The 26982-nt window shown below is 38.2% G+C and overlaps 1 protein-coding gene across 1 annotated transcript in view; it reads left to right on the top strand.

Moving 5' to 3' along the window:
* LRRC8B (leucine rich repeat containing 8 VRAC subunit B) overlaps window positions 1-26982 on the top strand; it is a 278771-nt gene that overhangs the window by 67392 nt on the left and 184397 nt on the right. The gene's annotated exons all lie outside the window — the stretch shown is intronic.

The following is a 26982-nucleotide window of genomic DNA, read 5'->3' as shown; positions in this document are numbered from 1 at the left end:
TTTTAGTTTTTACATATCTGCCTTAAAATAAGTTTTTCTACTTCCCAAAAAACCTTTTTGCCATATTTATCTGAATCCTATTAAATGTACACATTGATTATAAGGATTGACATTTTAATTTCTAACCCTCTTTTACAAATTTTTGTCTCTCTCATTAACATTTGAACAATTCTTAATATAATGTTATATACGTCTTGATTTTATTCTATAGTATTTTATTTGTTTTGATGATATTGCAAACTTGGTCTATCTTCCATTACATCTTCTGACTTGTTTCCCATTTATTTAAGTGAATTATTTCAAAAAGCATGCGATTTGTTTTCTGTATTACAGGTTCTGATATTCTTTGGAAAATACTTTTCATTTTTAAAACTTTTATTGAATGAAAGAAGCTTAACATATATTTTAAAAGTGAGCCACAGAAGCCTCATTTTGTAATTTCCTTAACAGGAATTCTAAAGCCTCTTCGATTTACGGGCTCAGGATTTTCTTCCCTATACCAAATAGCCGTGTCCTCCCGTAGTGATTGTCAGCTGCATCAGGAACTGTGAAACCCTGGGCTTCCATTGCTTTTAGTTGTCTCAGTCTCTCTTCTCTTAGTGATTTATCTCTATTTACTCCTCAGATTTCTTTTTAAATCCTTCATTAAGCAGTTCTTCTTGGACTTATCAAAGAAAAGTAGAATTCACTTCTGAAAATCCCCAACTACCAAGGGTATGGGTTTTGTATTTACCGACTTCAACAGTTAAGCATGTCTATTTCTCTACCACCTCCGAGTATTCTTTCATGAGTGTGTCCAGTATTGCCATACGTTTGGACCTAGATGCTGAGAACATCCATGGTGTGAACCTTCTGAAGTTTCCCTCAGCACCCTCTCACTGGAGGTGGGGAGAGCTTGACCCTAGGCCAGGCTTGAGAACTAGCCTTATAATGTGTTCCAGTTCAAATGATGCCATTTGAGAGGTAATGTAGATTTGGTGCTAATTAATTCTCAATTCCAACTGAGGTACATCTGAAAAATAATGGAATGCTAACCCTATGTGGAAAACTGATTATCAAGCTCCATGTTAAGCCAAAAAAGAAATTTCTTTCTGTGCTATAATAGAATGAGTCAGGCACAGATCTAAAAACAAATGCAGCAAATATTAGAGCTTTTGGCATCCCAAATTGCTTATTAGGTGAAATCTGATACTTTCAATATTGGATGGATCTATTTCAGATCTCTTTGATGATTGTTAGCAAGAACGATATTCAGTGGTTTCTAAGAATTATAGGTTAAGAAGACTAAGGCCCTGTTCAACTGGGGCAAAATGAGACCATCCTATAATCACCCCTACTCATGCTTCCTTTTTCTAAGCTGTGCTTTTGCTGTGTTTCAGTGAGTCAGGGTCATTCTAGGAAATCCCATTTTGAGGACCAACTGGGCTCAGGAGTCTCCTCCAAGGCCACTCCTTAGGTTCAGAGATCCACTAGAAGGACACAGAGAACTCAGAAAGTTTTATGCTCAAAGTTACAGTTTATTACAGTGAAAGGCTATAAATGGAAACCAGTAAAAGCAAAAGGTGCATAAACTGGAGTCCAAGAGAGAAACAGGCACAGATTTCTAATTGTCCTCTCGCAGCAGAGTTGTACAGACAGTATTTAATTCTCCCAGAAATGATATGTGACAACATGTATGGGGTATTGCCCACCAGGAAAGCTCACCCAAGCCTTGGTGTTCAGTATTTTTATTGTTGTGGGGGACAGTCATAGGTAGGCATGGAGAGCTCATGCAGCTGATCTCAGTTACTCAGACTGAGGCCCCTTCAGAAATTAAACTGATTCAGTGTAGCCTAAGATCCTCGCCATACATCACATTATCAGCATAAGCAATCTGGTAGTTTATGTGGTAGTCCAAAACATATACAAAACATTTTAATCAGGCAAGATATTCCAAGGGCTTACATATTTTCTTCCAGGAGCCAGTCAAGGGCTAGACCTTTCTTTGGAATGTGAACGTACCCCAGACCTACTGAGTTAACCTTTATTAGACAGGCTATAAGAATGAAGGTGATGTCATGAGAAAGATAAAATGAAGTATTTGATCTTCTTATTGGGAGAATATGTCAATGTTTTATTATTGGCCTTTTAATGTATAAATATTATTCTTTCTCTGAAATATATAAGTATCCAGGTGTTACTAAAATACGCTAAGTGTTTTTTAAAATTATGTCATTTTATTTCATTGTGATGTTGTAGTTAATAACTTCCAATCTGATTAGCTCCTTTTCTTGACATATAACAGGAGGAGTATTTGATAAGGAAGTTAAGTAGTGAGTGAACTTTGAGAAGTTATAGCACTGATTGTAATCTGGACATTTTTTTCATGGCACAGATTGGTCCAAAATCCTTTGGTCCAATGTTGGGTAGACTGAGATTATTAGTAAAAATTTTTAAACTCTTTTAGAAGTAATGGAAGCCAAAAATATACTCTTGCTGATTTCAGTTTATTTAAAGTAATGTAAAATAGGGAGAAATGATTCATCTCACCTAATACTATAAAAACAAAACACCAAGAATGATCTCATTTGCAGTCTTTCTCATGAGTCAATTTCATGCTTTATAGAAGTCAGTGAAGTGTTAATCCTCAAAAATCCAGAGATTTGGACTAAAATTTTTATGAATGTTCCTGTTGTAACTGAAGCTTTTCTGTAGATTATTTAAATAGATTACTTCACTGAGACCTTATGCTTCAGATTCCTACTTCCAAACCCATCATCCTCATGCACTTTAACTGGTAGTTCTAGTTGATCCTGGGATTACAGTTTATATGTCTTTTCCTCCAGGATGCTTATTCTAGCCTGGACCCTTGTTGGACAGGAGTATGGGGAGAAGTGAAGAGACTTTTTGAATTGTAGTTTTATGAACCTCATAAAAAGGCTGTGGCTCTTGCATCTGACTTATTTCTTCTGAAGATGCTTGCATCACAACTAATTCAAGTGATCTCAGCAGCAGTTCTAAGGGGAACTATTCTAAGAGGAACATTAACTTTACATTTTTTGTCAATCTTACCCACATTGAAGTAAAACAGTCTGAGAACCCTGCCTTCGGATCAGCATAGAAAGAGTGTTGGTAAACAATGAATCATGGAACACTATATCTAAAACTAATGATGTAATGTATGGGGATTAACATAACAATAAAAAAATTAAAAAAAAAGAAAGAGTGTTGGTAGATGGTGATATCACTTCTGTATTCACAATTTTTGCCCATGAGACCCAGGAAATTGTTTCTAATTTTCTTAATATTTTTATATGACTGGTGGCACCTGCTCTTTATCCTGAATCTTAGTCATGGGCTTAGTAATATTTAGATATGCCAACCTACAAGACAGTCAGCAACACCAAGACACAGTGCCCTAATCAGAATTTTCATGAAGGTTAGCTAATGCCACATACTGATAACAGTGGGCCAAGATATAAGCATTACAGTTATTTTTTTTTTCTGTTAATGAAGTTAAGAAACATTCATTCAATGTCTACTGTGTTTCATATCTGTTCTTATTGCTGGAAATCTAGCAGATGGAAAGCCAGATAAGCATTCTTACTCTACAGATTTATATCTTAATATTAAGAAGACAGTAAATAAGTAAAGATATAGATGAACAAAATATTTAATATTGTGTTCAGGAATGAAACAAACAAAAAAGGTGAGATAAAAAGAGGAGGGGCAAGATGAGACAGGATGGTCAGGGAAGGCCTCTTTGAGAACTACATTTGTGCAGAGCCTTGAGAAGGAGCATGTGGGTGAAGAAACAGGAAGCATTACAGGTGTAGGAGTGGGGTTGATAAGTTCTTTTATTGTGTACATGATAACATTCAAAAGAAAAACTCAGGCATTATTTGATTTATGAGTCTGAATTTCCGAAGAGTATTAATGCAGGAAATATCAATGTGAGAGGTATCAGAATAAAGGTAGCATAAGTCTGAGGATTAGATGAGATCACTTCAAAGAAGGATATAAATAGAGGAGAATAAAGATCTCAGAGCCAAATCCCAGAAGGGTTCATAGTCAGATACCTGGAAGAAAAGTTGGAACCTGGTAAAGAGACTGAAGAGAAGATGGAAAGAAACCCTGAAGAATGTGGTGCCACAGAGGCCAAGTAAGGAAAGAGCAGGGGTAAGGAGCAGGCGTAAGTCATCTATGAGATATGATGCCAGGCAGGGGACCAAGATGGATACTAGGAAACATCCATTTAATTAGACAAAATGGAGGTCCTTGGCAAATATACTAAGAGCAGTTTAGTGGAGTGTTAGGGTTTAAAGCCAGAGAGCAGTCAACTAAAATAAGAGGTGGAAAGAAAAAAGTGAAAAGAGGAAACAGAGACAATATACTTTTGCCTTGAAGAGGAGTGAAAAGAAAAAAAAGGGGGGGGTAGTAGTCATTCTCTGGGGACAGAAGAAATTAAGGTTGCAATTTTGCTGGTGAGAATTGGAATTAAAAGGTTTGTTTAATAAGAAATTTAGAGTCTCTTACTTCAGGACTTCACCCACCAAGGATCTTTCCAAGCAGTTCATCAAGCAGGATTACCTAGTATGACACAGTCCTGACATAACGATAACCACCACAGCCTGAGAAATCTTGTAAAGAATCTTTTAGGCTTTCTGGTTCACAACAGATGCTCAGTATTCTTTTACACCAGACACAGGAGGGTCCAGATAGTGGATTTAGTTATGGTAGCATGCACAACCGGAACAACCTCTCAGGAGAAATAAAATCACAAATCCATTTTATGCCTCAGGGTTATACAAAGCACATGTACACCAGCTGGGGTCTGGTGGGACTTCTGTACTTTTCTATGGCACAAAATGTAGGCTAGTTGGTAAACAGCAGAGCTTTTACCAACTTTCTCCAATTCTCTGATGATGTCAGTGATGAAATGCAGGGTATTATAGATCTCCATTGATTGTCTTCCATCATAAAAATAAAATTGAAACAATGCTTATTATGTATTGAGTATCTACTGTGTGCTAAGTTCTACAGTGTGCTCCTTCCATACCTAGGCTCACTGGTATTTACAAGAACTTTGCAAGTTAGAGCATATTATACCCACTTTGCAAATGTTGTAAATGAAGTTCAGAAAGGCTGAGTGCCTTCCCCAAAAGTACAGTGAGTAAGTGGTAGACCCAGAATTTGAAAACTGGATGATCTGTTTTACTGTGCCTTGCTTTGCAGCCACTTCACTGGCAGAATAATCTTTAAAACATCGATTATCCCATGTACTCCTTGATCAGTAATCTACAGGGACTTTCTGTTGATTCTCCTATACCAACAGCATGCTCTCTAATCAATAGTGTGACCATAAGGGCTCCATTTATTTCTGCAGAGTCTCTCATCCCACAAATTCAGCAGCTCCTTGCATGGCTAGTCCCTCATCAGGAGCCCCAGTTCACCTCGTATTTTCTAAAAGTATTGTTTTCATGTCTTGATATTCGACTTTAAACTTGCCAAGTATATTCACTCTTGTCTTCCTAAATTCTATTCTGGGCCTAATGATTTTCTTTTTAAAAAATTAATTTATAAATCATATATATGAAGAAAAGTAACTGAATTATATTCTTTCTGTAGATAATTTTCAAAAAGTAAGTATGCTCTTCTACCATAACCAAAGTCAAGCAATAGATTATTACCAAAAATCCCAAGTGGCCTTGTCATAGCACCTCCCAAATTTCACTTCCTTCCGTTCTCCCACAGGGAACAGGTAGGCGGCTTTTGACAATGATCTCTGCCTTCTAGTATTCAGACCCTTATGTAATCCTCCCCTGAGTGTGGGCTTAACTTCGTTATCTTTAACTCCAACCTGACAAACAGAATACGGCAAAAGTGATGGGAGTGTCACTTCCATGATTAGGTTACAAAGGACTGATTTCCATATCGCTAGCACTCTCTCTTGTCTTCTTGTCTTGCTCACTTTTTTTTTTGTCTTGCTCACTTTGATGAAGCAAGTTGTTGTAGTGGACAGGCCCACATGGCAAGGGTTGAGATTAGCCAGTGTGGAACTGTGGCCTTCAGTCCAACAGCCCATGATGAAATCAATTTTACCGACAACCACATGACTAAGCTTGGAAAGGTGATCCTTCCTCAGTTGAGCCTTGAGATGACTATAGTCCCAGGCAGCACCTTGACTGCAGCTTGTGAGAGACCTTGCAGCAGAGGACCAGACTAAACCATGCCTAGATTCCTGGCCTCTACAAACTCTGAAATGATAGATGTTGTTTTGGGAAGTTTGTGTGTAGTAATAGATAATACAGAAACTTAAATCTGACTTCTAGCACCATAGATTACTATTGCCTGTTTGTATCTTTACATAAATTGAATGATACAGGATGATTTGTTTTATGTTGGCTTCTTCAACATTATGATTTATAATTCGTTCAAGTTGTTGGTTTCAGTACTAATTTATTCATATGTGTTGCAGTTTGATATGCCATTTGATGAATGTACCTCAGTTGTATTATCCGTTCTGCTGATGAGAACTTGAGGTGTCATTTATGACACTCAGCACGTACATAAGCACTTCAGGGCATATATCTAAGACTGAAATTAGTGGACCCTGTGGTATTCATTTGTTCATTTTATGGTAGATAATATCCAATAATTTTTCAATATAAATGTCCCAATTTATACTCTCACCAGCAATGTATAAACTTCCAGTGCTCCATAGTCTCACCATTATGTAGAAATGCCAGACTTTAAAATTTTAGTCTTTTTGGTGAGCTTGTAGTTTTAATTGCAGGTTTAATTTGCTTTTCTTTGACAATTAGTGATAAATAGGAGGTTTATTCACGTCTATTATTTATTTGGATATCCTTTTGTCTTGCATATTTTTCTAATGGGTTGTATGTCTTTTTTTTCCTTTGATTTGATGATCACTTTATTTATTTTTTTTTTGAGATTTTATTTATTTGAGAGAGAGTACAAGCAGGGGGGAAGGGCAGAAGGAGAGGGAAAGAGAGAATCTCAAGCAGACTCCAAGCTGGGCTTGCTCTCATGACCCTGAGATCATGACCTGAGCCGAAAAGAGTCAGACGCTTAACTGACTGAGTCACCCAGGGGCCCCTGTGACTGCTTTATATATTCTGAGGTTGAGTTTATGTGTGTTTGTGTATGTGTTCATATATACATATATAATAATGCATATATATAAACACATGTGTACATATACATACATATATAGACACGTGTACATATAATAGAAGTCTTTGGTTTGCCTTTTCATTCTTTCATGGTGTCTTTGGATGAGCAGAAGATCTTAATTTTAAGTAGTTAAAGTTTTCAATTTTTTAAATTTTATTTATTTTAGAGAGAGCATACATGAGCAGGAAGAGGGGCAGAGAGAGAGGGAGAAGGGAAGCAGACTCCCCACTGAGCACGGAGCCCAATGCGGAGCTTGATCTCAAGACCTTGAAATCATGACCTAAGCCAAAACCAAGAGTCCACAGTTAACAGACTGAGCCACTCAGATGCCCCTCAACATTTTATTTGTGGGTAGTGCTTTTGTGTCTTATTTCCAAACCTGGAGGACATGAAAATAGTATCTTTAATATTTTCTAAACTTTATTGTTTTGTCATTCACATTTAGATCTACAAACCATGTAAAAATTACTTTTGTGAAAGGTGGGATGTAGGATTCAAGTTTAAGGTTTTTAAATGGATATATCATTGACCTAGCACCATGCATTGGAAAGACTATAGTATTCCCAATAGTTGCCATGAATCACCTCCCCATCCCCACGTCAGTCTGTCTCTGAGCTCTCTAGCTTGTTGCTTCTATCCATTCCTTTATGCCGGCACCCATACCATGCTACCTTAGGTACTCTAACTTTATAATAAGTTTCGATATATGATAGGGCAACTTCTCTCATTTTGTTCTTCTTCAAAATTGCCTTGCCCGTACATGGCTTTTTTGCATTTCCACATAGATGTTAGAATAAGCTTGCCTTTTTAACAAATAGATCCTTTGGGATTTTGTTTGGAATTACATTGATTCTATAGATAGATTTGGAGATAAATGAAATTTTAAAAATAATGAGTCTTCCATGATCTTTATATGTCCCACCATTGATTAGGCCTTTTTAAAATCTCTCAATAGGGGCACCTGGGTGGCTCAGTCAGTTGAGCGTCTGCCTTTGGTTCAGGCCCTAGTCTCAGGGTCCTGGGATCGAGCCCCACATCGGGCTCCCTGCTCGGCGGGCCGTCTGCTTCTCCCTCTCTCTCTCCCTGCCTGTGTTCTTCCTCTCAAATAAATAAATAAAACCTTAAAAAAAAGAAAGAAAGAAAATCTCTCAGTAATATTCTAGTTTTCCATGTATAGTTCTTGTATATGTTTGTTAATTTATTCCTAGATGTGTTTTAAATAATCTTCTTTGAGCATAAATATATATACAAAAAAGTGCACACCTCATAAATCTATGTATGCCTATGAATTTTTCAAACTAAGCACATCCACATTGCCAGCACCCAAATACAAATATCAGATCATGACAGGACTCCCAAAGTCTTCCTCACCCTGCCATTCTGCTCTGTCACCTCCCGTCCCTCCCAATCAAGGATAACAACTGCTTTAGCACTATAGAAAAATTGAATCATAAACTATGTAATTTTTAGTATCTAGTATATTTTTTCAATATGCTTGTGAGATTAGTCCATATTTTTGTATGTAGCTGTAGATCATTTATTTTCATTGCCATACAGTATTCCCTTCTATGAATCGCCGTAATTATTGACACAAGTGTTGATGGACATTTGAGCATTGTCTAGTTGTTTTTATTTATTTATTTGACAGAGACACAGCAAGAGAGGGAACACAAACAGGGGGAGCGAGGGGGAGAGGGGGAGAAGCAGGCTTCCCGTGGAGCAGGGAGCCTGATGCGGGGCTTGATCCCAGGACCCTGGGATCATGACTTGAGCTGAAGGCAAATGCTTAACAACTGAGCCACTCAGGCGCTGAGCATTGTCTAGTTTTTCAACTATTATGAAAACAATTTTTATTTTACATATCTTTTCATTCATTTATGTACACATTCTTCTTGTGTATATACATAGAAAAGATGTTGATATACATAGAAAAAGATTTCTGTAAAGGCATTCAGCATTAGCAGATACTACCAAACATTTTCATGTTGTACTAATTTCTATTTGCACTAGCATCACAGAGCATTCCATGTACTCTACAGCCTCATGGATCATTGGTATTGTTGGCTTATCTTTCATTTGGCAGATGCGCATTGGTAACACATTGTGATTTTAATGCCTCATATAATTGAGCATCTTTTCATATGTTTATTGGCTATCTGATATCCTTTTGTTATTTTATTATGAAAATGATGTCATTTAGTATATATCTGTTTTTAATATTTCTTTTTTCACACAATTTTTTTTGAGATCTTGTGTGTTAGTAAGTGTATTCTTGAGTAGATGCTTAAATAGATACATATATAACTTTTGGATTTGATTGAAATCCATTTGAAAGACATTTAGGTTGCTTTCATTTTTTCAACATTTCGAAGACCATCCCTAGTTTTGGGCAGCACATAATCTGCACCTTGTCCTCCAGCACCAAGGGCCAATCTCATGCATGTAAGCCAGTCTCCAGGTCATTCTGTCTTGACATATGAGACATAGTAAAGAATTTAGAGCAGTCCAAGAATATGTGGCATGGACTTCCATTCCCTTCCCTAGGAATTCACTTTCAGAGCTCTTTTTGGTTTGCTAGTTCATGGTGAACTTCTTCACTCTGCTAAGATCATTTATTGGAATAAAAACCCATTTATGTAATTCAAACATACTGTCCCAAATTATACAGACTCCCAAAGGGAAAAGCACATCAAGGAGTGATTCCCTTTATTTTCGTGTGACGTTTGGGTAGTTTCAAGGGCTAGCAGAGAGCACGCTGGGTCTTTGTCTGATTCTTGGCAGCATAATTTTTGCAATCTTGGGGAAGCTGACCTCTCACCTTTTAGGTGGTAATTCAATCAGAGATAGAGCCCCACTGCCAAATGCAAGACTATCCATAAAACTTATCTGAGTTGTAATAGATTTTATTAAAGATGAGGGAGGACATCTTTTTTTCCTAGGATTTCTTTGCTTTGTTACAGCTTGAAGGGAACCGTGAGCATTTCACTCCACTGAAACCCAGCCCCTTTCTACCTTGCTGGCTCTGCTTTCCTCTGCCTATTCTATTCTTTCGTCTCTCTACCTTGCTTTTAGGAACAATTAAAATTTCTCTAACAAAGCAATGTAGCACCATCTTTTATTGTGTAGGTATCACATCCTTGTATTCGCCCCCTCTGCTCCAGTAGGCATGTCAATGAATTTTTACAATGCACATTTGCCTCTCTATCCAGAGGATTGGATGTTTAATAAATCTTCATCTTTTTATGTTATCCTAGTATCTATTCTAAGAAAGAAGGAGGCTGTGTGTGGAAGACTCTGAATTCAAATATTGCCCAGATACCTTTGCTTTGGAAACTCTGTAGCAAGACGTATCACAGAAAGAGAGAGCCATGCAGCTTGGATTGAATTACACCGTTCGGGTTTTGGTGAAGTTCCCAGCCAGGCAGTTGTAAAGTTCATGAATTTTTTCTGGCCAGTGAAATGCAGGTGGCCACTAGTAGAAGAATGTGGTGTCTAAAGAGAGCACGCAAAAGCACATGAGGGACAGTGGTTTAACTGAACACTTCTAACACATTTTGCTACGAAATTACATGATCAAAAATAGTCTGTTGTTTTGCTCATACAAAAAGGTACCTGATTTCCTGGAAATAAGTCCGTTGTGAAAGTAGCTCTTCGTTGCTGTCAGTTGAAATCTGAACTCTGTTCACAGGAAATGCCATTTCAAAGGGCCTTAACTGACTTAAGAGATTATTTTTCTGGGTAAAAAACCTTTATATTAGATCATTTTCAAACCTAATTAGAGATCACCTTAAACTTATACAATGTTATTTGTCAATTATATTTTACTAAAGCTGGAAAAAAAAAGTAGTGACTGGAAGTGTGTGCAGTTTGGAGGGAGCAAGGGGGAAAACGTTATGTGTAAGAATCTGGCACTTCTTGTTTTTTTAAGCAAGTGTATGGCGCTTAGCATTTTAAATCTTTTACAAAGAGGCTAGTAATTTTTAAAAGCCTATTTTTAGGGCTGATGGCATGGCCGGGAATCATCATTTTTGGCAGGCTCCAATTCATTTTCACCCAGTCATCACAGTGAGTTTTGTAAAAGAGATAAGTCATGTCACTTTCCATAAAAGCTTGTGGTTGTCATACTGGGGCCGCAAGATCCTACAGTCTGCCTGCTGCTGGCTCCTCTTCCCATCATATATTCTCTCAGCTTTAGTGCATGGACTTTCATTTAGGTCCCGAACACACCCACCTCTTATACAATCAGGAATTTTGCCCATTAACCCTCCTTCCCCCTCATTTCTTCCCTAATGGCGCTCTTATTAAAAATGCATCTTCCCTCTCATTTCATCAGGGTAAGATGGCTGACTGACTAATCTAAATCGGGTGTCCTTTCTATACTTACTCGAGGCACCCAGTATTATTCCTTTACAGTGCTTCTCAGACATTCGAAAATTACATTTGTTTGTGTAACTTGTTTTAATGTCTGATTTCTGAACAGGGACCACGGCTATTATTCCAACCACAGAATCCTCAGTGCCTTCCCAGTGCCTTCCAGTGCCTTCCACAGGGCCCAGCACGTGGTCAGTGGTCAGTACGTATGCACTGAGTGACTAAATGCAGTCCTGTTTAAAAGTGCCGGCTTTGGTGTCAGTCAGGACTGCACAATGACTTTTGCTCTCTGCATTGTAACCTTGTAAAAAAAATATATGAAAAATCCACGGTCAGTATCAAAACATGAATTGATGAAGGTGAGCTCTTGTCAGCATTGTGTTTGTTGCTGTCATCATCATGATCACTATCACCTGTGTTAGTCTGCTTTGATTGTTCTGTGACTCAAAAAAAAACCCACTCTGTCCAAGAGACAAATGTATTATATAAAACCCAGGAATTTTAGGGATTTTGCTTAGATTTCTTTTGTATTATCACTGAGAGTTTGGGATTTATATTTTGAGCTCAGTTATTTACTTAACATTATTCTGAATAAAAAATAACAGGACAAAATACTGAAAACATTTAATGAAGTAGGGCACACTTCCTCACCCACTGATAAAGCAACAACAAACAAAAACCTAAAGAAGTGCCGCAGGAATCAGTGGGTTGGAGCATGTGACTTTTATTTTCTCCACAGAGAGGGTCTGATCTTCTAAACCCATCTTTTGAGTTTTTCAGAAAAATTATTCTAATTTTTGCTTTGGATTTTCTATAAGCTCATTTTCAAATACATTATGTAATCTTGTAGTTCACCATTTCCTGCAGATATTTTAAAGTTTTTCTTTGATTTATTTATTTTTTAAGATTTTTTAGCAGGCCTGAGCTGAAACCAAGAGTCAGACGCTTAACTGACTGAGCCACCCAGGCACCCCTGTCTTTTATTTCTTTAAGCATAGAGAATTGAAGTTTTTTAATGTGCTTTTTTTTTAAAAAAAGATTTTATTCATTTTATTTGAGAGAGAGAGAGAGTGAGCACAAGTGGGGGAAGGGGCAGAGGGAGAGGGAAAAGTAGGCTTTCCACTGAGCAGGGAGCCCACATGAGGCTCTATCCCAGGACCCCGGGACCATGACCTGAGCCAAAAGCAGACACTTAACTGACTGAGCCACCCAGATGCTCCTAATATGCTTTTGATAATTCTATGTCTAAAGACTTGGAAGGTCTCTACTTTCTTTTGTTTTTGCTCCTTCCTATTCATGGTGCATCTTTATATTGTGTACTTAGTTATGTTAAGTGTGAGCTGCTTTCGTTTTTTCTGTATCAATATTTTATGGGATTCTTTGAGTCTCAATGAGGATTTTGCCAGGTTCTTCCAAGAACATATTGGTTCTCTTGTCCAGTCCTACTTTAAAATAAGTTATTTCCTTGTCATTTTTTTTCTGTGAATGTATGTTTTTATTTCTCTTGGGTAAATAGCTATGAATTGAATTATTCGGTGATAGGGTAAGTGTATGTTTAGTTTAAAAGAAACTGTCATAACTTTTTCCAAGTAGAGGTAGCATGTTATGCTTCCACCAACAATATATGACAGTTCTACTTGCTCCACGACTTCACCAACATTTGGTAGTCTTTTCAGTTTTAGCCGTTCTGATGGGTGTGTATTGTTAGCTCATGGTAGTTTAACTTACATAAATATATGAATATTTTTTCATGTTCTTATTGGCCATTCATATATCTTCTTTTGCAGAGCATCAGGAATTTTGCCCATGTTTTTTAATTAAAAAAAATTAATTGCCCATAACTTTATTTTTTAGAGCAATTTTAGGTTCACAGCAAAGTTGAGGGGAAAGCACATGTATTTACACCCAAGGACAAAAATTTCTTTCTTCACCAATCTTTGGTGAAGGTCTCTCTGAGCTCTCTTCTCTTCTCAACCAGGCCTTGACCTTGGTCCTTGTCCTTGGCTTGCCTAGCCAAACTTTTTCTTTTTCTTTTTTTTGTTTTTAAGTAGGCTCCATGTGCGGCATCAACCCACAACTCTGAGATCAAAACCTGAATTGAGGTCAAGAGTCGGACGTTCAACCACCTGAGCCACCCAGGTGCCCCTAGCCCAACTTCAATAATAATCTTGCTAGGGGTGCCTGGGTGGCTCAGTCGTTAAGCGTCTGCCTTTGGCTCAGGTCATGTTCCCAGGATTCTGGGATCGAGCCCCGCATTGGGCTCCCTGCTCAGCAGGAAGCCTGCTTCTCCCTCTCCCACTCACCCTACTTGTGTTCCCTCTCTCACTGTGTCTCTCTCTGTCAAACAAATAAATAAAATCTTAAAAAAAATAATAATCTTGCAAAGTTAGTTTATTGAGATTCCCCCACCCTTGCTATGTCTTAAGATTCCTTATCACCTGCTCTTAATGGCATGGATTAAATGCTTGTGTTCTCCCAAGAAAGAATTGGGTATCAAGAAGGGAGGTGCTGCTTTAAAAAATACCTAAAAATATGGTAGCAACTTTGGAACTGGTAATGGATAGAGGCTGGAAGAGTTTTGAAGTATCTTCTAGAAAATGCCAATATTGCCATGAAGAGAACTGGAAAGGTGATTCTGGTGAGAACTCAGACAGAGGTGAGGAACATGCTTTTGGAAACTGGAGGAAGGATGATCTTTTTCATAAAGTGACAATCTCACTGAATTATGTTCACATTTTAGTACTTTGTAGAATGTAGATCAAGTTGGATATTTAACTGAAGAGATTTCTAAGAAAGTATTGAAGGATCATCTTGGTTCCTTCTGACTGCCTATAGTAAAATGTGAGAAGAGAAAAAGTGGTTGAAGACCACTTGTTAAGCAAAAAGGAACCAGAACTTAAAGATTTGGAAAATTCTCAGGCTTCTCATATTACAAAAAATAAGAAAGTGTTCTCAGAAGAGAACAGAAAGGGTGTGGTGGCAGATGGGTCATTTCATAAGGAGGTCAGTGTGGGTATGAACCACAAATGTAATCAGCCATCTCAACAAAAGGCAAGATCAGAGATGGGATTATGGCAGCAGAAACCCTGCTAACTGGAACTAAAGGAGAGAAAACAGGATGAAATGAACAAAGACTCTCAGACTTCTTAGACCCAACAGACAACCATAGTGCTCTTCTGCGGCTAATGTGTGCTATTCTTTCAGACAAGGGGAGAAGGACCCTGAATTTGATTCAGAGATTATCAGGGTTGCCACTCCCACCCCAGGCCCAGAGTGCATGGACCTTGGGGAAAGGGGGGAGCAGGGCTGCCTCCACCTCGATTTCAAAGGGTAGGAGCAATATCCAGTGGAGGATCTGTAGAGGCATGACCCTCACTGTGTAGAACCACAGGCACATGACCCCTGCCAGGCAGAGACACAGCCACACAATCCCCACCATGCAGAGTTATAGAGGCAGGGCCACTGCCCCAGTGGATCCAAAAGGCAGAGCATCAAGAAAAAGAGGATTATTCTTGAGCCTTACAATGTCATAGAGTTTCCCTTGCTAGGTTTTAGACTTGCTTAGGACCTTCACACCTTTTTTCTTTCCTATTTTTCCCTTTTGAAATAGAATGTCTATCTTTACCCTGTCCCACCATTGTATTTTGGAAGCATATAATTTGTTTGGTTCCACAGGTTCACAGCTGGTGAGGAATTTTGCCTCAGGATGGATCTTCACCTCAACTTTCACTCATATCTGATTTAGATGATATTTAGGCAAGACTTTGGACTTTAGAATTTATGCTAGAATGCATTAAGACCTTTGAGACTATAGGAATGGAATGAATGCTTTTTGTACATGAGAAGGACATGAGTTTGGGGGAGCCGGGGTAGAATGCGATGGACTGAATGTGTCTCCCCAAAATTCATATGTCGAAGCCTAAATCTCCAATGTGATGGCATTTGGGGGTGGGGCTTTTTGGAGGTAATTAGATCATGAGAGTGGAACCTTCATGAATGGAATTAATGCCCTAATAAAAACTAGATGAAACAGAATCTCTCTCTGTTTTCGGCCATGGGCAGATACAATGAAAAAACAGCTATCTACAAACTAGGAGTCAAGCTCTTACCAGACACAGGAGCTGCTGACACCGCGATCTTGTACTTCCCAGCCTTCACAACTGTGAGAAAGAAATTTCTGTTGTTTAAGCATCATCTATGGTATTTTCGTTATAGCAGCTTGAAGTGGCTAAGACACTTAATATCTAAGTCCTTGCTCTCTTTAACAAGAATCCTATTAAGCCAGTTTAGGAAGAATCTCCCGATCCTCATTACTTAGTACCTTTACATTCATAGAACCTGTCACTCTATTTGTCAACTATATATTCCCAGCTGGCTTTGCTATATTTGGAATTGAGCTCAGTATTTTTCTGTTGCAATAGCCTTGACACCTATTGCAATAGTTTGATTAAAGCCCTCCTTATCATTTTAATAAGTGTCAGAGTAATGTTTCTTTTATATTCTGGTGCTGCAACTCCGATAAAATCAACTTCATCATTATACTTCCAGAACTCTCACCTGAGACTCCAAGTACACATCTGTTAGACCTTTGTCCCCATTCCTGACTGATTGATCAGGGATCCATTGGTGAGTCTGACTCCTGATCCAGTGCTCCAGATGATAATCCATTAAAGTGCAGTAAGGATAGATTTTGATTCTTAAGAGTCTGAGTGTATTCTTGAAACTGGGTTAGAACCCCAGACTTCTTTTTTACCATTGATTTAGAACATGGTAGCCTTGCAGTTGACTGAAAACCCCCTTTCTTAAATCCCTGCTAACTGCTTGCATCATAGAGGAGCCCTGGAACAAAAAGTTCCAAGGTCACTGATTCAGACCTTGAGACCCTGCTTGGTCCTCTCCAAATACAGTCCCCTAGATCCCATCCTCCAGTGCCTCCATACTCCTCATTTCCCCTTTCCTTCCCCTCTCAAAATGCTCTCCTGCTCTTCAGTTTTCCTTGACAACTTAATTTGTTGGATCTCCATCTTCTGTACATGATGGTGCTCAAGCCACTCCCACAACCTATTCCTAACAAAGACCAAATTGAGGAAGTAACATATAAACCTTGGTCTTGGTTAAAGATTCCAATTCCCAAAAAGAAAGGGAAATCTAGGGGTGCCTAGGTGGCTCAATCAGTTAAGTGTCCACCTTAGGCTCAGGTCATGATCCCGAGTCCCAGGATCAAGCCCCACATCAGGCTCCCTACTCAGCGAGTAGTCTGCTTCTCCCTCTGCCCCTCACCCTGCTCCTGTTCTCTCTCTTTCACTCTCTCTGTCTCTCTCTCAAATAAATAAATAAAATCTTAAAAAAATAAAAAAAAAAAGAAAGGGAAATCTATTGAAAAGTTTAGGAGGTCTTGGGTTCTTACTCTCTGAGACTCCCCAACTTATATCAACTTATCCATTTATTTGTGGGATGCAGAGATGCCTCTCTTTGGTTTAAGAAAGCTAAATGAAAGATCTTGGAAGATTTTAAGGGATCTCAAGCTACTGATGAGTCTAGTCAGAGAATAAAAAAATTAAGGAAAAACTATTTGAAGCCATTCTGAGTTTTATCTTATTAAAAAGGATTTGTCATGTATTCAAAATTGTAAACAACTAAAGGATGAAATTGTGGCAAATTATCATCACCAATTAGAAACTACTTGGAAAGAGCACTCAGGGCTTGAACTCAATTACCAAACAACCTTTGTTCTACCAAAGGCTTTTGGAATGATCTAAGACTTGTGCTTCCTAAAACTATAAAAAAAAAAGTTCTCCTGTTAAAATGCTGAGATATCTGAATTTCAGACATTAGTCCAGCACTGTAAGAATAGTATTTTTAGAAAGTAGAAAATATACAATCCAAGCTCATGGCTTTGCAGTTAGAACAATTAGAAAACTTAAAGATAGGACCCAAAAATATAGGCCTCCATTGACCAGAATGTTTGCTGGTATCGTATAGAAAAAGGCTGTGAGGTTTGGAAATGCCTGACCCTCAAAAGGAGGGGAAAAAAACCAAATTCCTTATTCACAGGAGGAATACTAACTCAGCTCTGAGGAAGCAGACATTCCATGCCCTTAATTGCCACTAAATTCACAAGGTTATATTACCCTCATGAGCTGAAGGGCACCTACCACACTTCTCATTAATAAGATGATGGAGGAATAGGGCAACCCTAACCCTGCCTCCTCACCTGAACACAGCTAGATAAATATCAAATCATTCTGAACACCCAAGAAATCAACTGGAAGTCTTAGAGAACGAAGCTACATGTCTACAAACCAGAAAAATGACCCATGAAAGGAACTGAGGAGAGTTCATCCATGGGAGAAAAGAGCGGTGTGTGCCCCCCAGAGGAGGGAGCCCTGAGTGAAGAGGGAGTAGTGAGAGAGAAGGAGGAGAGAGAAAAGGCAGGGGGGGAATAAAGAGTGAAAACACACAGAGGGAACTGCACAAAGAAACTATTGCTCTAAACCATTGATGGAGGAAAAGGAGAGGGCTACAATACCACCAGTTTTCTATAAACAGTGGAGCACAGATTCTGAGGTATCAGAGCTTCTAGACATAGTCAGGTTCATGCCTGGGGAACTGAGGGGTGTCCCGGGGAGGGAGCAGACCTGAGCCCCAACAGTGGGCAGCCTGAGGATCTTGAGGGTCACACGGGGAGAAGCAGTTCCTCTCCTTGGAGTGCATTTTTGGAGAGGTGATACAGCCTCTCTGCAGGCAAAAGACCCTATGGGCGCCATTGCTCTGCTCACCCAGCTGTATGGGAACAAAGATGCTGGCTGAGGGCTGCAAATCCTGGTGGAGCCAGCTGAGTGCTACAGTTTACTATAAACTCTGAATCACTACACAGTCACACTGCTGCTTTCTGGGACAAGTCGGCACTGGCCACTGGTTGAAAGCTTTGGGGAGAGGAGATACAGCCTCCCCACAGGCCAAGGACCCTGAGGGCGCCATCGAGCTGTTGAGCCCACCACTATAGGAACAAAGACACCAGCTGAGGGCTACAAAACCTGGTGCCAGCTGTGTGCTTCGATTCACTGTAAACTCAGAACTGCTGCCCAGTCACACCACTGTCTTCTGTTATAAACGAGCACCAACTACAAGGCAGGGAAACCCTCCCTGAGAGGATCAGTGTGGGTCCATGCCTCGAGGTGTGGGGTTTTCAAACACAGCCTCGCCTGAGATAAAACACAGGAGTGCTGAGCCCTTTGTCAGGTGCTGAAACATACAGGGTGAAGGTGTGGATCTGACTGATGGAAACCAGGAACATAGGAGGGGGCATTATTTATACATCTGTGAGGGCTCACTAAAGGGGGGTGGCATGCATTTCCCACTCTGGAGATGAGAGAACGGGGCAAAGCCACTTTCACCCCACACCTTCCATCTTGATTCACCTCAGTGAGCTAAACAGCGTCAAGTGGAGAATGGAGCCACTACATCAAGGCCCGTGCCCCCCCACACACACCTGCAGGCACATCTCCACTAGGGCAGTTTCATCTGAGAATCAGAGCAACTGGTCCCTCCCCCAGAAAACCAGCACAAACCCCTTGCCCATACCATGTTTGCTGATTATAGAGTACTGTAAGGCTTCAGCTCTAGGGGAAACAGGATCTAGCATCCTTTGGAATTTTTTTGTTTATTGTTTGTTCCTTTCTGTTTTTTTTGTTTTTTTGTTTTTTTCCTGTTTTGCTTTTTGGATAGAGAAAGAGCATTTTTTAATTTTTTATTTGATTTTATATATTTTTAAATTTTTAATTATTTTTCTCTTCTTTTTCTTTTTTTCTTTCTGTCTTTTTTCTAACAAGGGTCTTGTAACAAGCAGACCAAAGCACACCCAGGATCTAGTTTCGTTTATGTAGTTTATTTTATCTTATATTATTTTTAGTTGGTTTTTTTTTTCACTTTTTCATTTTCATTTTTTAATTTTTTCCCTCCAAAATCATGAGATGAAGGAATTCACCCCAAAAGAGAGAACAGGAAGAAATGATGGCCAGAAATTTAATCAATGCAGATAGAAGATTTCTGAACTGGAATTTAAAAAAAGCAATTATAAGGATACTAGCTGGGCTTGAAAAAACCATAGTAGACACTAGAGAATCCCTTACTGCAGAGATAAAAGAACTAAAATCTAGTCAGTCTGAAATTTAAAATGTTGTAACCAAGATGCAAGCCAAATGGAGGCCATAAAAATGAGGATGGATAAAGCAGAGGAACAAATCAGTGATATAGAAGATAAAATTATGGAAAATAATGAAGCTGAAAAGAGGAGGGAAACAAAGGTAATGGATCATGAAGGTACACTTATGGAACTCAGCAACTTATTAAAATGGAATAACATTCATATTATAGGAGTTCCAAAAGATGAAGAGAGAGAAAAAGGGGCCAAACATTTATTGGAGCAAATTATAGCTGACAACTTCCCTAATCTGGGAAAGGACACAGGCATCAAAATCCAAAAAGCACAGAGAACTCGCATTAAAGTCAACAAAAGCCAGCCATTGCCAAGACATATCATAGTCAAATTCACAAAATACACAGACAAGAAAAGAATCCTGAAAGCAACAAAAGAAAAAATGTCCTTAACTTACAGGAAAGACACATCAGATTTGCAGCAGATCTGTCCACAGAAACTTTGCAGGCCATAAGAAAGTGGCAAGATATAGTCAACGTGTTGAATAGGAAAAATATGCAACCAAGAATTCTTTATCCAACAAGGCTGTCATTTAAAATTGAGGGAGAGAGGAAGAGTTTTCCAGACAAACAAAAACTAAGGGAGTTTGTTACCACTAAACTAGTCCTGCAAGAAATATTAAGGAGGACTGTGTGAGTGGAGAACAAAGACCAAAAGCAACAAAGACTATAGAGAACCAGAGAACATCACCACCAACTCTACAGATAACACAATGACAATAGATTCATATCTTTCAATAATCACTCTGAATGTAAATGGACTAAACGCTCTGATCAAAAGACATAGGGTATCAGAATGGATTAAAAAATAAGATCCATCTATATGCTGCCTACAAGAGACTCATTTTAGACCTAAAGACATCTGCAGATTGAAAGTGAGGGGATGGGGAACCATCTATCATGCAAATGGACATAAAAAGAAAGCCAGAGTACCCATACTTATGTCAGATAAACTAGATTTTAGCAAAGACTCTAACAAGATATGAGGAAGGGCGTTATAACTAAGGGGTCTATCCATCAAGAAGTTGTAACAATTGTAAATATTTATACCCCCAAATTGGGAGCACCCAAGTATATAAATTAATAATAAACATAAACTCATTGATAATAATACAGTAATAGTAAAGACCTTTAACACCCCACTTACAGCAATGGACAGATCATGTAAGCAGAAAATCAACAAGGAAACAATGGCATTGAATGACACACTGGACCGGATGGACTTAACAGATATATATTCAGAACATTTCATCCTACAGCAGCAAAGTACACATTCTTTTCGAGTGTGCATGGAACATTCTCCAGAATAGATCACATACTGGGTCACGAATCAGCCCTCAACAAGTACAAAAAGACTGAGATCATACTATGCACATTATCAGACCACAATGTTATGAAACTGAAAGTCAACCACAAGAAAAAATTTGGAAAGACCTCAAATACATGTAGATTAAAGAACATCCTACTAAAGAATGAATGGGTTAACCAGGATATTAAGGAAGAAATAGAAAAAAATACATGGAAACAAATGAAAATGAAAACACACCAGTCCAAAACCTTTGGGATGCAGCAAAGGCAGTCCTAAGAGGGAAGTATATTGTAGTACAGGCCTACCTCAAGAAGCAAGAAAAGTCTGAAATACACAACCTAACCTTACACCTAAAGCAGCTGGAAAAAGAACAACAAATAAAGCCTAAATCCAGCAGGAGAAGGAAAATAATAAAGATTAGAGCAGAAATCAATGGTATAGGAAAAAAAAAAAAAACCCAGGGGAACAGATCAACAAAACAAGGAGCTGGTTCTTTGACAGAATTAACAAAATTGATAAACCCCTAGCCAGACTTACCAAAAAAAAAAAAAAAGAGAGAGAGAAAGGACCTAAATAAATAAAATCATGAATGAAAGGATAGAAATCACAATTAACACTGCAGAAATACAAAAAAATTATAAAACAATATTATGAGTAAATATATGCCAACAAATTATGTGATCTGGAAGAAATGGATAAATTCCTAGAAACATAGAATCTACCAAAACTGAAATAGGAAGAAATAGAAAGTTTGAACAGTACTCAAAAATTTCCAAAAAAAAAAAGGAGTCCAGAGCTGGATGGCTTCCCGTGGGAATTCACCAGACATTTAAAGAAGAATTAATGCCTATTCTTCTGAAGCTGTTCCAAAAAGTAGAAATGGAAGGGAATCTTTCAAACTCATTCTATGAGGCCAGCATTACCTTGATCCTAAAACCAGACAAAGACCCCACTAAAAAGGAGAATTACAGGCCAATATCCCTGATGAACATGGATGCAAAAAGTCTCAACAAAATACTAGCTAATTGGATCCAACAGTGCATTAAAAAATTATTCACCATGACTAAGGGGGATTTATTCTTGGATTGCAGGCATGGTTCAACATCAATAAATTAATCAACATGATACACCACATTAATAAAAGAAAGGGTAAGAATCATATGATCCTCTCAATAGATGCAGAAATAGCATTTGACAAAATACAGCATCTTTCTTGATAAAAACCCTCAACAAAGTAGGGATAGGTGGAACATATCTCAACATCATAAAGGCCATACATGAAAGACCCACAGCTAATATTATCCTCAGTGGGGAAAAACTGAGAGCCTTTCCCCTATGGTCAGGAGAACAAGACAAGGATGTCCACTCTCACCATTACTATTTAACATAGTCCTGGAAGTCTTAGCCTCAGCAATCAGACAACACAAAGAAATAAAAGGCATCCAAATCAGCAAGGAAGAAGTCAAACTTTCACTGTTTGCAGACAATTTGATACTCTATGTGGAAAACCCAAAGGACTGCACCAAAAAATTGCTAGAAGTCATACATGAATTCAGAAAAGTTGCAGGATATAACATAAATGTGCAGAAATCTGTTGCATTTCTATACACCAATAAAGAAGCAGCAGAAAAAGAAATCAAGGAATCCGTCCCATTTGACATTTCACCAAAACAAAAAGATACCTAGGAATAAACCTAACTAAAGAGGTAAAAGATGAAAAAAAAAATTTTTTTAAAAGGAGGTAAAAGATCTGTATTCTGAAAACTATAGAACACCTATGAAAGAGATTGAAGAGGACACAAAGAAATGGAAAAGCATTCCATGCTCATGGATTGGAAGAACAAATATCATTAAAATGTCTATACTAGCCAAAGCAATCTACACATTTAATGCAATCCCTATCAAAAAAGCACCAGCATTTTTCACAGAGCTAGAACAAATAATCCTAAAATTTGTAAGGAACCACAAAAGACCCTGAATAGTCAAAGCAATTCTGAAAAAGTAAAACAAAACTGGAGGCATCACAATTTCAGATTTCAAGCTATATTACAAAGCTGTAGTCATCAAGACAGTATGGTACTGGCACAAAAATAGACACATAGATCAATGAAACAGAATAGAGAACCTAGAAATGGACCCACAACTATATGGTCAACTAATCTTCAACAATCAGGAAAGACTATCCAATGGGGGAAACAAAAAGTCTCTTCAACAAATGTTGGGAAAACTAGACAGCAACATGCAAAAGAATGAAACTGGACCACTTTCTTACACCATACACAAAAATAATTCAAAATGGATGAAAGACCTAAATGTGACACAGAAACCATCAAAACCCTGGGGGAGAACACAGGCAGAAACCTCTTTGCCGTCAGCTGTAGCAACTTCTTACTAGACACATCACCGGAGGAAAGGGAAACAAAAGCAAAAATGAACTATTGGGACTTCATTGAGATAAAAAGCTTCTGTATAGTGAAGGAAACAACAAACAAAACTAAAAGGCAACCCACACAATGGGAGGAGATATTTGCAAATGACATATTGGATAAAGGGTTAGTATCCAAAATCTATAAAGAGTTTATCAAACTCAACACCCAAAAAATAAATAAACCAGTTATAAAAATGGGCAGAAGACATGTCTTTCCAAAGAAGACATCCAGATGGCTAATGGACACATGAAAAGATGCTCAACATCACTCATCATCAGGGAAATACAAATCAAAACCATGATGAGATACCATCTCACATCTGCCAGGTTGGCTAAAATTAACAATACAAGAAACAACGGGTATTGGTGAGGTTGCAGAGAAAGGGGAACCCTCTTGCACTGTTGGTGGGAATGCAAACTGGTACAGCCACTCTGGTGAACAGTATGGAGGTTCCTCAAAAAGTTAAAAATAGTACTACCCTACAACCCAGCATATGCAAAACTAGGTATTTACCCAAAGGATACAAAAATACAGATTTGAAGGGATGCATGCACCGTGATGTTTATAGCAACATTGTCAGCAATAGCCAAACTATGGTTAAAGCCCAATGCCAATTGACTGATGAATGGTTAAAGAAGATGTGGGGGAGGGGCGCCTGGGTGGCTCAGTCGTTAAGCGTCTGCCTTCGGCTCAGGTCATGATCCCAGCGTCCTGGGATCGAGCCCCACATCGGGCTCTCTGCTCCGCGGGAAGCCTGCTTCTCCCTCTCCCATTCCCCCTGCTTGTGTTCCCTCTCTCGCTGTGTCTCTCTCTGTCAAATAAATAAATAAAATCTTTAAAAAAAAAAAAAAAAAAAAAGAAGATGTGGGGGATACACACACACACACACACACACAATGGAATATTACCTATCAAAAAGAATGAAATCTTGCCATTTACAACGTCATGGATGGAGCTAGAGTGTATTATGCTAAGTGAAATAAGTCAATCAGAGAAAGACAAATACCATATGATCACACTCATATGTGGAATTTTAGAAAGAAAACAGATGAACATAGGGAAGGCAGCGGGGAAGGGAGAGAGGGAAATAAACCATAAGAGACTCTTAATGATAGAGAAAAAAAAAATGAGGGTTGATGGAGGGAGAAAGGTGGGGGCATTGGATAAATGGGTGAAGGGCACTTTTTGGGATGAGCACTGGGTGTTGTTTGTAAGTGATGAATCACTGAATTCTCCAGAAACCAATATTACACTGTATATTAAGTAAGTTTTAAATTAAAAAAAAATTTTTCCTCATAATTTGCCTTCTAGTCCCTCAGTAACTTTATAGGATCTCTTAGGGCTCAACACAATTTCCTTCTTAGCCTAACTATCCCAATAGTTTCATGAAATGGGATATTGAATTCATTGTGACCTTGAAGGACTCCCTTCACAAGTCCCCATATTCATCTCCCTCACACCTGTGTCCCTTAATGTCTTTGTCTGACTCCCTTAGTACCCATCTTACTGAAGATTTAAACCAACTAGTGGACAGGATTTCTCCTTTTTGTCGGCAAGGAATTCTGATATCAGGCATTCATGGGGTATGGAACCCCATGATAGAACACCATAATACGTAGAGATAGATCCATTCATGTTGCTCCCCAGGATTCTCCAATATAATTTATAACAGAGAGAGACCTGGCCAATAATTCAGGAATTACTAAATAAGGGACTTCTGTTTCCTACTTCTTGACCATGCAACACTTCCATTTTGGCTGTTAAAGACCTGAAATCTATTAATATTTCACCCTTCAAAAGCTCCTACATACTCCATCTTTCAGTCCACCCTTGTTAGACTTTTCCCTTCCCACTCCAGCCCCTCAACTCTCTATAGTCACTCAACCTTTAGGTCCCTCCATTAGGGACTCTTGAGGGATCCCAGAGGCAACTATCTGAAGCTGAGAAAACTAATTGCAAACAGTGAATATTTTATCCAGTTAGATGAATTTTAAAAACACCCAGCTGCTTAGTGTCTCCTTAGTCCCCCTCCCTAAATTTAGTTCATACTCTGTCAAATTACATATCAAAAAAATCTTACAAGTCTTCAACAACTTGCACTGCATTTCACAAATTTTGATAAGTTTTATTTTTATTTTCATTTTTTAAAGTTTTTATTTTATGTTATTTTAAAGATTTTATTTATTTGTCAGAGAGAGAGGGAGAGAGAGCACAAACGGGGGGTGACAGGCAGAGGGAGAAGCAGGCTCCCCATTGAGCAAGGAGTCTGATGCGGGGCTCAATCCCAGGACCCTGGGATCATGACCTAAGCTGAAGGCAGCCACTTAACTGACTGAGCCACCTGGGGATCCCTAAGTTTGTATTTTAATCACCCAGTGCTCATCACCACAAGTGCACTCCTTAATCCCCATAGCCTATTTCACCCAAACCTCCACTGACCTCCCCTCTGGTAACCATCAATTTGTTTTCTAGAGTTAAGAGTCTGTTTCTTGGTTTGTCTCTCTCTTTCTCCCTTTGCTCATTTGTTTTGTTTCTTCAATTCCACATATGAGTGAAATCATACGATATTTGTCTTTCTCTGACTGACTTATTTCACTTAACATTATACTCTCTAGCTCCATCTATGTCATTGCAAATGGCAAGATTTCATTCTTTTCTATGGCTGAATAATATTTTATTATACATGTAATGTAATATATATGGTATTACTATAATTATTAATATAATATAATTGCATAATTATAATTATATTGATTCTGTGATTAATACATTATATTAATATATAATTTATTCATATATATTTATATACTATAAATATTATAAATTATATTTGCTTCTAACATCTTAAAAAGTGTAATTCAAATATAGGAAGTAGGGGCTACTCTAGCTGAGATTTAAAAGGGCAATATGAAAGTTTATAACTTAGTTTTGAAGTAAATATAAGGGATTAAAAACCAAGGCCAAAATGAAAACAAGATTAAGATGTGAATTTTATGCATCGTGGTACTCTGATCTTAGTCTTAGACCCCCTCATTGAGCAGGCTGATGTCATTTCTAGAAATAGTGAGGAATTTCATTATCTCATAGCCAATTTCACATTCTTTTTGTGATTGTCATTATTAGTATTATACTCTATATTTTCTGTTATTTATTTATAAAATGGAAATTCAAGATTTCTTTAAAAAAGTCAAAAGATAAGAATATATAATGAAGAGCGTGTGTCCCTTCCACCCCGATGCCATTCAGTTCTTCTCAGAAGGAACCAGTGATACTAGTTTCTAACAAATTTTCCAGAGATATTTTATTTGTACATAGATAGGTATAATTGCACATAATAATTTTTTTATAGTGAATACATTATACACACTGTTTTATTCCTTATTTCTTTATCTTTTCAAGATTTCCTATGTTTTTACAAATACAGCTCCACTGTCAATTTATTTACTGGCTACATAGTATTCCAGTGTTCATACTGGCACA

Source organism: Phoca vitulina, unplaced genomic scaffold, assembly GCF_004348235.1.
Source record: "Phoca vitulina isolate PV1807 unplaced genomic scaffold, GSC_HSeal_1.0 scaffold2, whole genome shotgun sequence".
NCBI lineage: Eukaryota > Metazoa > Chordata > Mammalia > Carnivora > Phocidae > Phoca > Phoca vitulina.
This window is presented reverse-complemented; position numbering and strand designations above follow the sequence as displayed.